The sequence below is a fragment of the Phyllobates terribilis genome, unplaced genomic scaffold (genome assembly GCF_046119375.1).
Source record: "Phyllobates terribilis strain yellow unplaced genomic scaffold, ASM4611937v1 Scaffold_23__1_contigs__length_19252631, whole genome shotgun sequence".
Lineage (NCBI taxonomy): Eukaryota > Metazoa > Chordata > Amphibia > Anura > Dendrobatidae > Phyllobates > Phyllobates terribilis.
The window spans coordinates 17,889,078-17,906,440 of NW_027362783.1; positions in this window are offsets into that span (position 1 = coordinate 17,889,078).

The window sequence follows — 17,363 nt, forward strand, 5'->3', positions numbered from 1 at the left end:
ACAGCTCATCTCCGAGTGAGATACCCCCTCCCCCTGCACTCACAGCTGATCTCCAGGTGAGATACCCCCTCCCCCTGCACTCATAGCTGATCTCCAGGTGAGATACCCCCTCCCCCTGCACTCATAGCTGATCTCCAGGTGAGATACCTCCTCCCCCTGCACTCACAGCTGATCTCCGGGTGAGATACCTCCTCCCCCTGCACTCACAGCTGATCTCCAGGTGAGATACCCCCTCCCCCTGCCTCACAGCTGATCTCCAGGTGAGATACCCCCTCCCCCTGCACTCACAGCTGATCTCCGGGTGAGATACCCCCTCCCCCTGCACTCACAGCTGATCTCCGGGTGAGATACCCCCTCCCCCTGCACTCACATCTGATCTCTGGGTGAGATACCCCGCCCCCTGCACTCACAGCTGATCTCCAGGTGAGATACCCCCTCCCCCTGCACTCACAGCTGATCTCCAGGTGAGGTACCCCCTCCCCCTGCCCTCACAGCTGATCTCCAGGTGAGACACCTCCTCCCCCTGCACTCACAGCTGATCTCCGGGTGAGACACCCCCTCCTCCTGCACTCACAGCTGATCTCCGGGTGAGATACCCCCTCCCCCTGCACTCACAGCTGATCTCCGGGTGAGATACCCCCTCCCCCTGCACTCACAGCTGATCTCCAGGTGAGATACCCCCTCCTCCTGCACTCACAGCTGATCTCCAGGTGAGATACCTCCTCCCCCTGCACTCACAGCTGATCTCCGGGTGAGACACCCCTCCACCTGCGCTCACAGCTGATCTACAGGTGAGAGACTCGCTGCGCTCACAGCTGATCTCCAGGTGAGATACCCCCTCCCCCTGCACTCACAGCTGATCTCCAGGTGAGATACCACCTCCTCCTGCACTCACAGCTGATCTCCAGGTGAGATACCCCCTCCCCCTGCACTCACAGCTGATCTCCAGGTGAGATACCCCCTCCCCCTGCACTCACAGCTGATCTCCGTGTGAGATACCCCCTCCCCCTGCACTCACAGCTGATCTCCAGGTGAGATACCCCCTCCTCCTGCACTCACAGCTGATCTCCAAGTGAGACACCTCCTCCCCCTGCACTCACAGCTGATCTCCAGGTGAGATAGCCCCTCCCCCTGCACTCACAGCTGATCTCCAGGTGAGATACCTCCTCCTCCTGCACTCACAGCTGATCTCCAGGTGAGACACCTCCTCCCCCTGCACTCACAGCTGATCTCCAGGTGAGATACCCCCTCCTCCTGCACTCACAGCTGATCTCCAGGTGAGATACCTCCTCCTCCTGCACTCATAGCTGATCTCCAGGTGAGGTCATCTGCTTCACAGAATTGTAAGTAGGATAGCAGAGAGACTCTTCCTGTGCTTAGTCTGTGAAGCAGATGATCTCACCCAGAGATCAGCTGTGAATACAGGTGGAGGTAGTGAATCACCTGGAGATCAGCTGTCAGTGCAGGGGGAGGGGGTGTCTCACCCACAGATCAGCTGTGAGCGCAGGGGGAGGAGGTGTCTTACCCGGAGATCAGCTGTGAGTGCAGGGGGAGGAGGTGTCTCACCCGGAGATCAGCTGTGAGTGCAGGAGGAGGAGGTGTCTCACCTGGAGATCAGCTATGAGTGCAGGGGGAGGGGGTTTCTCACCTGGAGATCACCTGTGAGTGTAGAGGGAGGGGGTGTCTCACCCGGAGATCAGCTGTGAGTGCAGGAGGAGGAGGTGTCTCACCTGGAGATCAGCTGTGAGTGCAGGGGGAGGAGGTGTCTCACCCGGAGATCAGCTGTGAGTGCAGGGGGAGGAGGTATCTCACCTGGAGATCAGCTGTGAGTGCAGGGGGAGGAGGTGTCTCACCCGGAGATCAGCTGTGAGGGCAGGGGGAGGAGGTGTCTCACCTGGAGATCAGCTGTGAGTGCAGGGGGAGGAGGTGTCTCACCTGGAGATCAGCTGTGAGTGCAGGGGGAGGAGGTGTCTCACCTGGAGATCAGCTGTGAATACAGGTGGAGGTAGTGAATCACCTGGAGTTCAGCTGTGAGTGCAGGGGGAGGGGGTGTCTCACCTGGAGATCAGCTGTGAGGGCAGGGGGAGGGGGTGTCTCACCCGGAGATCAGCTGTGAGGGCAGGGGGAGGAGGTGTCTCACCTGGAGATCAGCTGTGAATACAGGTGGAGGTAGTGAATCACCTGGAGATCAGCTGTGAGGCAGGGGGGGGGAGTGTCTCACCTGGAGATCAGCTGTGAATACAGGTGGAGGTAGTGAATCACCTGGAGATCAGCTGTGAGTGCAGGGGGAGGAGGTGTCTCACCTGGAGATCAGCTGTGAGGGCAGGAGGAGGGGGTGTCTCACCTGGAGATCAGCTGTGAATACAGGTGGAGGTAGTGAATCACCTGGAGATCAGCTGTGAGGGCAGGGGGAGGAGGTATCTCACCTGGAGATCAGCTGTGAGGGCAGGGGGAGGAGGTGTCTCACCTGGAGATCAGCTGTGAATACAGGTGGAGGTAGTGAATCACCTGGAGATCAGCTGTGAGGGCAGGGGGAGGAGGTGTCTCACCTGGAGATCAGCTGTGAGTGCAGGAGGAGGTGTCTCACCCAGAGATCAGCTGTGAATACAGGTGGAGGTAGTGAATCACCTGGAGATCAGCTGTGAGTGCAGGGGGAGAGAGTGAATCACAGACACTCTGTGCTTGCAGCAGGGAGCCTTGTGACAGACAATACATTGTGCAGGCTGCGGTTGGAGAGCTCTTATGACAGGAACTGCAACCAGCTGATCACCCACTACCAGAACCTAATGGAATAACGCCAGGTGGCGCCAGAGAGCATAATTGAAAAAATAAAAGCTTGGTATCTTTTGAACGAAACATAATTTTGAATCACTTTAAATTACAAAACTATTTATTTCCACCTTTTCTGGTTGGTTACTTGTATTCATTATAGTGGCACAACCCCTTTAAGAAGGATACTACTCTGAGGTACAGGATAAGACCAGAAAGGGTGTTCCCCCACTCGAATCGCCGCTACCAGTGCGGCTTCATCAGGAGTACCTGCATTAAAGAGCGTTCAAAGCTTGTGTGTATATGTATGTATATAATATATATTTATGTAACTCATAAATTAACTTACATCTGGAGGGGCGGCCGCCTCGGCAAACAGACATGCGCCAAATACTCTGACTTTGTTTCCTCGTAAGTGCTGGCCCGAGTACTGTGGTCCCCAGTAATCTGCCTGGGGGGCCACAGAGAAGCTGATCACGGGCCCGGGGTTCCCCAGCCCTGCTCTAATGGAAATGTACTGCAGAGGAAACAAGCTATTGCAATGACAATGACTCAAAAAGATCTAATCAAATAAAAGTTTAAGATCCAGTAGCAGTTTTAGTATTCAGCACTTATGATGAGTTTTTAGTACAGAGTAAATTAGCATGAGCTCACTATAAAAGAGTAATACAATACCAGCACCACCAATTAAAAGTGGGTCCATTTAGAGGGGTTGTGTGACCATAAAGAATACAGTTAACCAACCAGAAAAGGTGAAAATATATAGATTTGTAATTTCTAGTGATTAAAAATTATGCTTCATTCAAAAGATACCAAACTTTTATTTTTTGAATGCTGCTCTCTGGCGCCACCTGGCGTTATTCCATTACGTCCTGGTAGTGGATGATCAGCTGGTCGGGTTTGAGCAGTTTTTGTCATAAGAGCTCCCCACCCGCAGCCTGCACAATGTATTCTCTGTCACAAGGTCCCGTGCTGTAAGCACAGTGTGTGTGATTCACCCCTTGAGCTCACTACTCACCTCCAGGTGATTCACTCCCTCCCCCTACACTCACTGCTGATCTCTGGGTGAGACACCCCCTCCCCCTGCACTCATAACTTGTCTCCGGTTGAGACACTCCCTCCAATTGCGCTCACAGCTGATCTACTGGTGAGACACCGCCTACCCCTGCACTCACAGCTGATCTCCGTGTGAGACACCCCTTCTCCCTGCACTCACAGCTGATCTCCGGGTGAGATACCCCCTCCCCCTGCACTCTCAGCTGATCTCCAGGTGAGATACCCCCTCCCCCTGCACTCACAGCTGATCTCCGGGTGAGATACCCCCTCCACCTGGACTCACAGCTGATCTACAGGTGAGAGACCCGCTGCGCTCACAGCTGATCTCCAAGTGAGACACCTCCTCCCCCTGCACTCACAGCTGATCTCCGGGTGAGATACCCCCTCCCCCTGCACTCACAGCTGATCTCCGGGTGAGATACCCCCTCCCCCTGCACTCACATCTGATCTCCGGGTGAGATACCCCGCCCCCTGCACTCACAGCTGATCTCCAGGTGAGATACCCCCTCCCCCTGCACTCACAGCTGATCTCCAGGTGAGATACCCCCTCCCCCTGCCCTCACAGCTGATCTCCAGGTGAGACACCTCCTCCCCCTGCACTCACAGCTGATCTCCGGGTGAGACACCCCCTCCTCCTGCACTCACAGCTGATCTCCGGGTGAGATACCCCCTCCCCCTGCACTCACAGCTGATCTCCGGGTGAGATACCCCCTCCCCCTGCACTCACAGCTGATCTCCAGGTGAGATACCCCCTCCTCCTGCACTCACAGCTGATCTCCAGGTGAGATACCTCCTCCCCCTGCACTCACAGCTGATCTCCGGGTGAGACACCCCTCCACCTGCGCTCACAGCTGATCTACAGGTGAGAGACTCGCTGCGCTCACAGCTGATCTCCAGGTGAGATACCCCCTCCCCCTGCACTCACAGCTGATCTCCAGGTGAGATACCACCTCCTCCTGCACTCACAGCTGATCTCCAGGTGAGATACCCCCTCCCCCTGCACTCACAGCTGATCTCCAGGTGAGATACCCCCTCCCCCTGCACTCACAGCTGATCTCCGTGTGAGATACCCCCTCCCCCTGCACTCACAGCTGATCTCCAGGTGAGATACCCCCTCCTCCTGCACTCACAGCTGATCTCCAAGTGAGACACCTCCTCCCCCTGCACTCACAGCTGATCTCCAGGTGAGATACCCCCTCCCCCTGCACTCACAGCTGATCTCCAGGTGAGATACCTCCTCCTCCTGCACTCACAGCTGATCTCCAGGTGAGATACCCCCTCCCCCTGCCTCACAGCTGATCTCCAGGTGAGATACCCCCTCCCCCTGCCTCACAGCTGATCTCCAGGTGAGATACCCCCTCCTCCTGCACTCACAGCTGATCTCCAGGTGAGATACCCCCTCCCCCTGCACTCACAGCTGATCTCCAGGTGAGACACCTCCTCCTCCTGCACTCACAGCTGATCTCCAGGTGAGACACCTCCTCCCCCTGCACTCACAGCTGATCTCCAGGTGAGATACCCCCTCCTCCTGCACTCACAGCTGATCTCCAGGTGAGATACCTCCTCCTCCTGCACTCACAGCTGATCTCCAGGTGAGATACCTCCTCCTCCTGCACTCACAGCTGATCTCCAGGTGAGATACCTCCTCCTCCTGCACTCATAGCTGATCTCCAGGTGAGATACCTCCTCCTCCTGCACTCACAGCTGATCTCCAGGTGAGATACCCCCTCCTCCTGCACTCACAGCTGATCTCCAGGTGAGACACCTCCTCCTCCTGCACTCACAGCTGATCTCCAGGTGAGACACCTCCTCCCCCTGCACTCACAGCTGATCTCCAGGTGAGATACCCCCTCCTCCTGCACTCACAGCTGATCTCCAGGTGAGATACCTCCTCCTCCTGCACTCATAGCTGATCTCCAGGTGAGGTCATCTGCTTCACAGAATTGTAAGTAGGATAGCAGAGAGACTCTTCCTGTGCTTAGTCTGTGAAGCAGATGATCTCACCCAGAGATCAGCTGTGAATACAGGTGGAGGTAGTGAATCACCTGGAGATCAGCTGTCAGTGCAGGGGGAGGGGGTGTCTCACCCACAGATCAGCTGTGAGCGCAGGGGGAGGAGGTGTCTTACCCGGAGATCAGCTGTGAGTGCAGGGGGAGGAGGTGTCTCACCCGGAGATCAGCTGTGAGTGCAGGAGGAGGAGGTGTCTCACCTGGAGATCAGCTATGAGTGCAGGGGGAGGGGGTTTCTCACCTGGAGATCACCTGTGAGTGCAGAGGGAGGGGGTGTCTCACCCGGAGATCAGCTGTGAGTGCAGGAGGAGGAGGTGTCTCACCTGGAGATCAGCTGTGAGTGCAGGGGGAGGAGGTGTCTCACCCGGAGATCAGCTGTGAGTGCAGGGGGAGGAGGTATCTCACCTGGAGATCAGCTGTGAGTGCAGGGGGAGGAGGTGTCTCACCCGGAGATCAGCTGTGAGGGCAGGGGGAGGAGGTGTCTCACCTGGAGATCAGCTGTGAGTGCAGGGGGAGGAGGTGTCTCACCTGGAGATCAGCTGTGAGTGCAGGGGGAGGAGGTGTCTCACCTGGAGATCAGCTGTGAATACAGGTGGAGGTAGTGAATCACCTGGAGTTCAGCTGTGAGTGCAGGGGGAGGGGGTGTCTCACCTGGAGATCAGCTGTGAGGGCAGGGGGAGGGGGTGTCTCACCCGGAGATCAGCTGTGAGGGCAGGGGGAGGAGGTGTCTCACCTGGAGATCAGCTGTGAATACAGGTGGAGGTAGTGAATCACCTGGAGATCAGCTGTGAGGCAGGGGGAGGGGGTGTCTCACCTGGAGATCAGCTGTGAATACAGGTGGAGGTAGTGAATCACCTGGAGATCAGCTGTGAGTGCAGGGGGAGGAGGTGTCTCACCTGGAGATCAGCTGTGAGGGCAGGAGGAGGGGGTGTCTCACCTGGAGATCAGCTGTGAATACAGGTGGAGGTAGTGAATCACCTGGAGATCAGCTGTGAGGGCAGGGGGAGGAGGTGTCTCACCTGGAGATCAGCTGTGAGGGCAGGGGGAGGAGGTGTCTCACCTGGAGATCAGCTGTGAATACAGGTGGAGGTAGTGAATCACCTGGAGATCAGCTGTGAGGGCAGGGGGAGGAGGTGTCTCACCTGGAGATCAGCTGTGAGGGCAGGGGGAGGAGGTGTCTCACCTGGAGATCAGCTGTGAATACAGGTGGAGGTAGTGAATCACCTGGAGATCAGCTGTGAGGGCAGGGGGAGGAGGTGTCTCACCTGGAGATCAGCTGTGAGGGCAGGGGGAGGAGGTGTCTCACCTGGAGATCAGCTGTGAGGGCAGGGGGAGGAGGTGTCTCACCTGGAGATCAGCTGTGAGTGCAGGAGGAGGTGTCTCACCCAGAGATCAGCTGTGAATACAGGTGGAGGTAGTGAATCACCTGGAGATCAGCTGTGAGTGCAGGGGGAGAGAGTGAATCACAGACACTCTGTGCTTGCAGCAGGGAGCCTTGTGACAGACAATACATTGTGCAGGCTGCGGTTGGAGAGCTCTTATGACAGGAACTGCAACCAGCTGATCACCCACTACCAGAACCTAATGGAATAACGCCAGGTGGCGCCAGAGAGCATAATTGAAAAAATAAAAGCTTGGTATCTTTTGAACGAAGCATAATTTTGAATCACTTTAAATTACAAAACTATTTATTTCCACCTTTTCTGGTTGGTTACTTGTATTCATTATAGTGGCACAACCCCTTTAAGAAGGATACTACTCTGAGGTACAGGATAAGACCAGAAAGGGTGTTCCCCCACTCGAATCGCCGCTACCAGTGCGGCTTCATCAGGAGTACCTGCATTAAAGAGCGTTCAAAGCTTGTGTGTATATGTATGTATATAATATATATTTATGTAACTCATAAATTAACTTACATCTGGAGGAGCGGCCGCCTCGGCAAACAGACATGCGCCAAATACTCTGACTTTGTTTCCTCGTAAGTGCTGGCCCGAGTACTGTGGTCCCCAGTAATCTGCCTGGGGGGCCACAGAGAAGCTGATCACGGGCCCGGGGTTCCCCAGCCCTGCTCTAATGGAAATGTACTGCAGAGGAAACAAGCTATTGCAATGACAATGACTCAAAAAGATCTAATCAAATAAAAGTTTAAGATCCAGTAGCAGTTTTAGTATTCAGCACTTATGATGAGTTTTTAGTACAGAGTAAATTAGCATGAGCTCACTATAAAAGAGTAATACAATACCAGCACCACCAATTAAAAGTGGGTCCATTTAGAGGGGTTGTGTGACCATAAAGAATACAGTTAACCAACCAGAAAAGGTGAAAATATATAGATTTGTAATTTCTAGTGATTAAAAATTATGCTTCATTCAAAAGATACCAAACTTTTATTTTTTGAATGCTGCTCTCTGGCGCCACCTGGCGTTATTCCATTACGTCCTGGTAGTGGATGATCAGCTGGTCGGGTTTGAGCAGTTTTTGTCATAAGAGCTCCCCACCCGCAGCCTGCACAATGTATTCTCTGTCACAAGGTCCCGTGCTGTAAGCACAGTGTGTGTGATTCACCCCTTGAGCTCACTGCTCACCTCCAGGTGATTCACTCCCTCCCCCTACACTCACTGCTGATCTCTGGGTGAGACACCCCCTCCCCCTGCACTCATAACTTGTCTCCGGTTGAGACACTCCCTCCAATTGCGCTCACAGCTGATCTACTGGTGAGACACCGCCTACCCCTGCACTCACAGCTGATCTCCGTGTGAGACACCCCTTCTCCCTGCACTCACAGCTGATCTCCGGGTGAGATACCCCCTCCCCCTGCACTCTCAGCTGATCTCCAGGTGAGATACCCCCTCCCCCTGCACTCACAGCTGATCTCCGGGTGAGATACCCCCTCCACCTGGACTCACAGCTGATCTACAGGTGAGAGACCCGCTGCGCTCACAGCTGATCTCCAAGTGAGACACCTCCTCCCCCTGCACTCACAGCTGATCTCCGGGTGAGATACCCCCTCCCCCTGCACTCACAGCTGATCTCCGGGTGAGATACCCCCTCCCCCTGCACTCACATCTGATCTCCGGGTGAGATACCCCGCCCCCTGCACTCACAGCTGATCTCCAGGTGAGATACCCCTCCCCCTGCACTCACAGCTGATCTCCAGGTGAGATACCCCCTCCCCCTGCCCTCACAGCTGATCTCCAGGTGAGACACCTCCCCCTGCACTCACAGCTGATCTCCGGGTGAGACACCCCCTCCTCCTGCACTCACAGCTGATCTCCGGGTGAGATACCCTCTCCCCCTGCACTCACAGCTGATCTCCGGGTGAGATACCCCCTCCCCCTGCACTCACAGCTGATCTCCAGGTGAGATACCCCCTCCTCCTGCACTCACAGCTGATCTCCAGGTGAGATACCTCCTCCCCCTGCACTCACAGCTGATCTCCGGGTGAGACCTCCCTCCACCTGCGCTCACAGCTGATCTACAGGTGAGAGACTCGCTGCGCTCACAGCTGATCTCCAGGTGAGATACCCCCTCCCCCTGCACTCACAGCTGATCTCCAGGTGAGATACCACCTCCTCCTGCACTCACAGCTGATCTCCAGGTGAGATACCCCCTCCCCCTGCACTCACAGCTGATCTCCAGGTGAGATACCCCTCCCCCTGCACTCACAGCTGATCTCCGTGTGAGATACCCCCTCCCCCTGCACTCACAGCTGATCTCCAGGTGAGATACCCCCTCCTCCTGCACTCACAGCTGATCTCCAAGTGAGACACCTCCTCCCCCTGCACTCACAGCTGATCTCCAGGTGAGATACCCCCTCCCCCTGCACTCACAGCTGATCTCCAGGTGAGATACCTCCTCCTCCTGCACTCACAGCTGATCTCCAGGTGAGATACCCCCTCCCCCTGCCTCACAGCTGATCTCCAGGTGAGATACCCCCTCCCCCTGCCTCACAGCTGATCTCCAGGTGAGATACCCCCTCCTCCTGCACTCACAGCTGATCTCCAGGTGAGATACCCCCTCCCCCTGCACTCACAGCTGATCTCCAGGTGAGACACCTCCTCCTCCTGCACTCACAGCTGATCTCCAGGTGAGACACCTCCTCCCCTGCACTCACAGCTGATCTCCAGGTGAGATACCCCCTCCTCCTGCACTCACAGCTGATCTCCAGGTGAGATACCCCCTCCTCCTGCACTCACAGCTGATCTCCAGGTGAGATACCCCCTCCTCCTGCACTCACAGCTGATCTCCAGGTGAGATACCTCCTCCTCCTGCACTCATAGCTGATCTCAAGGTGAGGTCATCTGCTTCACAGAATTGTAAGTAGGATAGCAGAGAGACTCTTCCTGTGCTTAGTCTGTGAAGCAGATGATCTCACCCAGAGATCAGCTGTGAATACAGGTGGAGGTAGTGAATCACCTGGAGATCAGCTGTCAGTGCAGGGGGAGGGGGTGTCTCACCCACAGATCAGCTGTGAGTGCAGGGGGAGGAGGTGTCTTACCCGGAGATCAGCTGTGAGTGCAGGGGGAGGAGGTGTCTCACCCGGAGATCAGCTGTGAGTGCAGGAGGAGGAGGTGTCTCACCTGGAGATCAGCTATGAGTGCAGGGGGAGGGGGTTTCTCACCTGGAGATCAGCTGTGAGTTCAGGGGGAGGAGGTGTCTCACCCGGAGATCAGCTGTGAGGGCAGGGGGAGGAGGTGTCTCACCTGGAGATCAGCTGTGAGTGCAGGGGGAGGAGGTGTCTCACCTGGAGATCAGCTGTGAATACAGGTGGAGGTAGTGAATCACCTGGAGTTCAGCTGTGAGTGCAGGGGGAGGGGGTGTCTCACCTGGAGATCAGCTGTGAGGGCAGGGGGAGGGGGTGTCTCACCCGGAGATCAGCTGTGAGGGCAGGAGGAGGGGGTATCTCACCTGGAGATCAGCTGTGAATACAGGTGGAGGTGGTGAATCACCTGCAGTTCAGCTGTGAGTGCAGGGGGAGGAGGTGTCTCACCTGGAGATCAGCTGTGAATACATGTGGAGGTAGTGAATCACCTGGAGTTCAGCTGTGAGTGCAGGGGGAGGGGGTGTCTCACCTGGAGATCAGCTGTGAGTGCAGGGGGAGGAGGTGTCTCACCTGGAGATCAGCTGTGAGTGCAGGGGGAGGAGGTGTCTCACCTAGAGATCAGCTGTGAATACAGGTGGAGGTAGTGAATCACCTGGAGATCAGCTGTGAGGCAGGGGGAGGGGGTGTCTCACCTGGAGATCAGCTGTGAATACAGGTGGAGGTAGTGAATCACCTGGAGATCAGCTGTGAGGGCAGGGGGAGGAGGTGTCTCACCTGGAGATCAGCTGTGAGGGCAGGGGGAGGAGGTGTCTCACCTGGAGATCAGCTGTGAATACAGGTGGAGGTAGTGAATCACCTGGAGATCAGCTGTGAGGCAGGGGGAGGGGGTGTCTCACCTGGAGATCAGCTGTGAATACAGGTGGAGGTAGTGAATCACCTGGAGATCAGCTGTGAGGGCAGGGGGAGGAGGTGTCTCACCTGGAGATCAGCTGTGAGGGCAGGGGGAGGAGGTGTCTCACCTGGAGATCAGCTGTGAATACAGGTGGAGGTAGTGAATCACCTGGAGATCAGCTGTGAGTGCAGGGGGAGAGAGTGAATCACAGACACTCTGTGCTTGCAGCAGGGAGCCTTGTGACAAACAATACATTGTGCAGGCTGCGGTTGGAGAGCTCTTATGACAGGAACTGCAACCAGCTGATCACCCACTACCAGAACCTAATGGAATAACGCCAGGTGGCGCCAGAGAGCATAATTGAAAAAATAAAAGCTTGGTATCTTTTGAACGAAGCATAATTTTGAATCACTTTAAATTACAAAACTATTTATTTCCACCTTTTCTGGTTGCTTACTTGTATTCATTATAGTGGCACAACCCCTTTAAGAAGGATACTACTCTGAGGTACAGGATAAGACCAGAAAGGGTGTTCCCCCACTCGAATCGCTGCTACCAGTGCGGCTTCATCAGGAGTACCTGCATTAAAGAGCGTTCAAAGCTTGTGTGTACATGTATGTATATAATATATATTTATGTAACTCATAAATTAACTTACATCTGGAGGAGCGGCCGCCTCGGCAAACAGACATGCGCCAAAATACTCTGACATTGTTTCCTCGTAAGTGCTGGCCCAAGTACTGTGGTCCCCAGTAATCTGCCTGGGGGGCCACAGAGAAGCTGATCATGGGCCAGAGGTTCCCCACCCCTGCTCTAATGGAAATGTACTGCAGAGGAAACAAGCTATTGCAATGACAATGACTCAAAAAGATCTAATCAAATAAAAGTTTAAGATCGAGTAGCAGTTTTAGTATTCAGCACTTATGAGGAGTTTTTAGTACAGAGTAAATTAGCATGAGCTCACTATAAAAGAGTAATACAATACCAGCACCACCAATTAAAAGTGGGTCCATTTAGAGGGGTTGTGCGACCATAAAGAATACAGTAAACCAACCAGAAAAGGTACAAATATATAGATTTGTAATTTCTAGTGATTAAAAATTATGCTTCATTCAAAAGATACCAAGCTTTTATTTTTTGAATGCTGCTCTCTGGCGCCCCCTGGCGTTATTCCACTACGTCCTGGTAGTAGGTGATCAACTGGTCGGGTTTGAGCAGTTTCTGTCATAAGAGCTCCCCACCCGCAGCCTGCACAATGTATTCTCTGTCACAAGGCCCCCTGCAGTAAGCACAGTGTGTGTGATTCACCCCCTCCCCTTGAGCTCACTGCTCACCTCCAAGTGATTCACTCCCTCCCCCTACACTCACTGCTGATCTCCGGGTGAGACACCCCTCCACGTGCGCTCACAGCTGATCTCTGGGTGAGATACCCCCTCCTCCTGCACTCACAGCTGATCTCTGGGTGAGACACCCCTCCACCTGCGCTCACAGCTGATCTACAGGTGAGAGACTCGCTGCACTCACAGCTGATCTCACTGAGTCACCCCCTCCCCCTGTGCTCACAGCTGATCTCTGGGTGAGATACCCCCTCCCCCTGCACTCACAGCTGTTCTCCCGGTAAGACACGTCCTCCTCCTGCGCTCACCGCTCATATCCGGGTGAGATACCTCCTCCTCCTGCCCTCACAGCTGATCTCCGGGTGAGACACCTCCTCCCCCTGCACTCACAGCTGATCTCAGGGTGAGACACCTCCTCCCCCTGCACTCACAGCTGATCTCCAGGTGAGATACCCCCTCCTCCTGCCCTCACAGCTGATCTCCGGGTGAGATACCCCCTCCCCCTGCACTCACAGCTGATCTCCAGGTGAGATACCCTCTCCTCCTGCCCTCACAGCTGATCTCCAGGTGAGATACCCCCTCCCCCTGCACACACAGCCGATCTCGGGGTGAGACCCCCCCTCCCCCTGCACTCACAGCTGATCTCGGGGTGAGACACCTCCTCCCCCTGCACTCACAGCTGATCTCCAGGTGAGATACCCCCTCCTCCTGCCCTCACAGCTGATCTCCGGGTGAGATACCCCCTCCCCCTGCACTCACAGCTGATCTCCAGGTGAGATACCCCCTCCCCCTGCACTCACAGCTGATCTCCAGGTGAGATACCCCCTCCCCCTGCACTCACAGCTGATCTCCAGGTGAGATACCCCCTCCTCCTGCACTCACAGCTGATCTCCAGGTGAGATACCCCCTCCCCCTGCACACACAGCTGATCTCCAGGTGAGATACCCCCTCCTCCTACACTCACAGCTGATCTCCAGGTGAGATACCCCCTCCCCCTGCTCTCACAGCTGTTCTTGGGTTAAGACACCTCCTCCTCCTGCGCTCACCGCTCATATCCGGGTGAGATACCCCCTCCTCCTGCACTTACAGCTGATCTCTGGGTGAGACACCCCTCCCCCTGCACTCACAGCTGATCTCCAGGTGAGATACCCCCTCCCCCTGCACTCACAGCTGATCTCCAGGTGAGATACCCCCTCCCCCTGCACTCATAGCTGATCTCCAGGTGAGATACCCCCTCCCCCTGCACTCACAGCTGATCTCCAGGTGAGATACCCCCTCCCCCTGCACTCATAGCTGATCTCCAGGTGAGATACCCCCTCCTCTTGCCCTCACAGCTGATCTCCAGGTGAGATAGCCCCTCCCCCTGCACTCATAGCTGATCTCCAGGTGAGATACCCCCTCCTCCTGCACTCACAGCTGATCTCCAGGTGAGATACCCCCTCCCCCTGCCCTCACAGCTGATCTCCAGGTGAGATACCCCCTCCCCCTGCACTCACAGCTGATCTCCAGGTGAGATACCCCCCCCCTGCACTCATAGCTGATCTCCAGGTGAGATACCCCCTCCTCTTGCCCTCACAACTGATCTCCAGGTGAGATACCCCCTCCCCCTGCACTCATAGCTGATCTCCAGGTGAGATACCCCCTTCTCCTGCACTCACAGCTGATCTCCAGGTGAGATACCCCCTCCCTCTGCCCTCACAGCTGATCTCCAGGTGAGATACCCCCTCCCCCTGCACTCACAGCTGATCTCCAGGTGAGATACCCCGTCCCCCTGCACTCATAGCTGATCTCCAGGTGAGATACCCCCTCCTCTTGCCCTCACAGCTGATCTCCAGGTGAGATACCCCCTCCCCCTGCACTCAGCTGATCTCCAGGTGAGATACCCCCTCCCCCTGCACTCACAGCTGATCTCCAGGTGAGATATCCCCTCCCCCTGCACTCACAGCTGATCTCCAGGTGAGATACCTCCTCCTCCTGCACTCATAGCTGATCTCCAGGTGAGATACCCCCTCCTCCTGCACTCACAGCTGATCTCCAGGTGAGATACCCCCTCCTCCTGCACTCACAGCTGATCTCCAGGTGAGATACCTCCTCCTCCTGCACTCACAGCTGATCTCCAGGTGAGATACCTCCTCCTCCTGCACTCATAGCTGATCTCCAGGTGAGGTCATCTGCTTCACAGAATTGTAAGTAGGATAGCAGAGAGACATTTCCTGTGCTTAGTCTGTGAAGCAGATGATCTCACCCGGAGATCAGCTGTGAATACAGGTGGAGGTAGTGAATCACCCGGAGACCAGCTGTCAGTGCAGGGGGAGGGGGTGTCTCACCCACAGATCAGCTGTGAGCGCAGGGTTAAGAGGTGTCTCAACCGGAGATCAGCTGTGAGCGCAGGGTTAAGAGGTGTCTCAACCGGAGATCAGCTGTGAGTGCAGGGGGAGGAGGTGTCTCACCTGGAGATCAGCTGTGAGTGCAGGGGGAGGGGGTATCTCACCTGGAGATCAGCTGTGAGTGCAGGGGGAGGGGGTATCTCACCTGGAGATCAGCTGTGAGTGCAGGGGGAGGAGGTGTCTCACCTGGAGATCAGCTGTGAGTGCAGGGGGAGGAGGTGTCTCACCCGGAGATCAGCTGTGAGTGCAGGGGGAGGGGGTATCTCACCTGGAGATCAGCTGTGAGCGCAGGGGGAGGAGGTGTCTCACCTGGAGATCAGCTGTGAGTGCAGGGGGGGAGGTATCTCACCCTGAGATCAGCTGTGAGTGCAGGGGGAGGGCGTATCTCACCTGGAGATCAGCTGTGAGTGCAGGAGGAGGGGGTATCTCACCTGGATATCAGCTGTGAGTGCAGGAGGAGGAGGTGTCTCACCCGTAGATCAGCTGTGAGTGCAGGGGGAGGGGGTGTCTCACCCAGAGATCAGCTGTGAGTGCAGGTGGAGGAGGTGTCTCTCCCGGAGATCAGCTGTACGTGCAGGGGGAGGAGGTGTCTCACCCAGAGATCAGCTGTGAGTGCAGGGGGAGGAGGTGTCTCACCCAGAGATCAGCTGTTAGCAAAGGGGGAGGGGGTGTCTCACCTGGAGATCAGCTGTGAGTGCAGGGGGAGGGGGTGTCCCACCTGGAGATCAGCTGTGAGTGCAGGGGGAGGAGGTGTCTCACCCGTAGATCAGCTGTGAGTGCAGGGGGAGGAGGTATCTCACCTGGAGATTAGCTGTGAGTGCAGGGGGAGGAGGTATCTCACCCGGAGATCAGCTGTGAGTGCAGGGGGAGGAGGTGTCTCACCTGGAGATCAGCTGTGAGTGCTGGGGGAGGGGGTATCTCACCTGGAGATCAGCTGTGAGGCAGGGGGAGGAGGTGTCTCACCTGGAGATCAGCTGTGAGTGCAGGGGAAGGAGGTGTCTCATCTGGAGATCAGCTGTGAGGGCAGGGGGAGGAGGTGTCTCACCCGGAGATCAGCTGTGAGTGCAGGGGGAGGGGGTATCTCACCTGGAGATCAGCTGTGAGTGCAGGGGGAGGAGGTGTCTCACCCGGAGATCAGCTGTGAGTGCAGGGGGAGGAGGTGTCTCACCCGGAGATCAGCTGTGAGTGCAGGAGGAGGAGGTGTCTCACCCGGAGATCAGCTGTGAGTGCAGGGGGAGGGGGTATCTCACCTGGAGATCAGCTGTGAGTGCAGGGGGAGGAGGTGTCTCACCCGGAGATCAGCTGTGAGTGCAGGGGGAGGAGGTGTCTCACCCGGAGATCAGCTGTGAGTGCAGGGGGAGGAGGTGTCTCACCTGGAGATCAGCTGTGAGTGCAGGAGGAGGGTGTGAATCACCTGGAGATCAGCTGTGAGTGCAGGAGGAGGTGTCTCACCCAGAGATCAGCTGTGAATACAGGTGGAGGTAGTGAATCACCTGGAGATCAGCTGTGAGTGCAGGGGGAGAGAGTGAATCACAGACACTCTGTGCTTGCAGCAGGGAGCCTTGTGACAGACAATACATTGTGCAGGCTGCGGTTGGAGAGCTCTTATGACAGGAACTGCAACCAGCTGATCACCCACTACCAGAACCTAATGGAATAACGCCAGGTGGCGCCAGAGAGCATAATTGAAAAAATAAAAGCTTGGTATCTTTTGAACGAAGCATAATTTTGAATCACTTTAAATTACAAAACTATTTATTTCCACCTTTTTTGGTTGGTTACTTGTATTCATTATAGTGGCACAACCCCTTTAAGAAGGATACTACTCTGAGGTACAGGATAAGACCAGAAAGGGTGTTCCCCCACTCGAATCGCCGCTACCAGTGCGGCTTCATCAGGAGTACCTGCATTAAAGAGCGTTCAAAGCTTGTGTGTATATGTATGTATATAATATATATTTATGTAACTCATAAATTAACTTACATCTGGAGGGGCGGCCGCCTCGGCAAACAGACATGCGCCAAATACTCTGACTTTGTTTCCTCGTAAGTGCTGGCCCGAGTACTGTGGTCCCCAGTAATCTGCCTGGGGGGCCACAGAGAAGCTGATCACGGGCCCGGGGTTCCCCAGCCCTGCTCTAATGGAAATGTACTGCAGAGGAAACAAGCTATTGCAATGACAATGACTCAAAAAGATCTAATCAAATAAAAGTTTAAGATCCAGTAGCAGTTTTAGTATTCAGCACTTATGAGGAGTTTTTAGTACAGAGTAAATTAGCATGAGCTCACTATAAAAGAGTAATACAATACCAGCACCACCAATTAAAAGTGGGTCCATTTAGAGGGGTTGTGTGACCATAAAGGATACAGT